This window comes from Eutrema salsugineum, unplaced genomic scaffold (genome assembly GCF_000478725.1).
Source record: "Eutrema salsugineum unplaced genomic scaffold, Eutsalg1_0 scaffold_2, whole genome shotgun sequence".
In the NCBI taxonomy this organism is placed as follows: domain Eukaryota; kingdom Viridiplantae; phylum Streptophyta; class Magnoliopsida; order Brassicales; family Brassicaceae; genus Eutrema; species Eutrema salsugineum.
Window position 1 is genome coordinate 17,412,809 of NW_006256829.1, and position 1,166 is coordinate 17,413,974.

General features: G+C 42.7%; 1 non-coding gene across 1 annotated transcript; it reads left to right on the forward strand.

Annotated features, from left to right (window-relative positions):
* The first annotated feature begins 498 nt into the window (after positions 1–498).
* On the forward strand, positions 499–604 carry LOC112086902. The gene has a single exon (XR_002899756.1). It is a non-coding gene; the product is annotated as a small nucleolar RNA R71 (small nucleolar RNA).
* Positions 605–1,166: the final 562 nt, after the last annotated feature.

The window sequence follows — 1,166 nt, forward strand, 5'->3', positions numbered from 1 at the left end:
GATCCTTATTCCCTGAGTTCTGTTGGAGGCTTTGCTGTTGGGGAGGGACAAAACCTTGTTGGTTATTGATGTGAGAGTGAAAGTTCTGGGTGGGGTGATTCTTGTAGTAGGTAAAGCTTTTTTGGTAACCTTGTTGTCCACCTACAAAGTTTACCTCAGCTGTGATGTCTTCCCTTTGAAATGTGTCTTGAAACACATGATTCACATCTCTAGCCAAGTTGACTGACTTATGAGAAGCTAGGAGAATTTTATCTAGCTTCTCATTGAGAGACCAGATGTCTTTCCTTGTCCTTTCCTCTTCAGCACTCACAGCACCTCTTGCACTCCTGTCAAAGTCTGATCCATAAAGCTCATCACTCTGAGCTACATTCTCCACAAGGGTCATGGCATCATTGCTTTCCTTGGTCATGAAATTACCATTTGAAGCTGTGTCCAAGAGGACTCTGACTTTTGGTAAAGCACCTATGTAGAAGGTACTTAGCAACTGAGCATCTGAGTATCCATGGTGAGGGCATTGCATGCTATACCCTCTAAATCTTTCCCAAGCCTCACAAAAGGATTCATGGTTCTAATGAATAAAACTTGAGATTTCATTTATTAACCTTGCTGTTCGTGAAGAAGAGAAGAACTTGGTTAGAAATGCTCTTTTGCATTGCTCCCATGTTGTGACTGATCCTTGAGGTAGAGACTTTTCCCACTGATGAGCTTTGTCTCCTAGAGAAAAAGGGAATAGCCTCAACTTGAAACTGTCCTCACTCACTCCATTTATCTTAGCTAGATCACAGACTCTATCAAAGTTGTCAATGTGATCTAATGGGTCTTCTAATGCCAAGCCATGGAACTTGTTTGATTGCACCATGTTGATCAAGCCAGATGTGATCTCAAAATCGTTTTCAGGTGTAGGAGCTTGAATCCCATGTCTCTGACCCTGAGTATTGGCCTCGTCACCAGCTCCCACAACTTGTCTTGGACGTGGAGGTGGTGGCTCTTGCTGATTCTGGTGGTTTCCATTACCACCATGAGCCTGTCGCCCTTGATCCATACCCAACCTCTCAATGTGCACAGCTCTTTCTCTTTGACTTCTGGTGTTCATACACCTGAAAACAAAGACAGCACTTGAAAGGTAATCAATAAAACAAAATAAAATGACTTGATCTCAAGAAGAT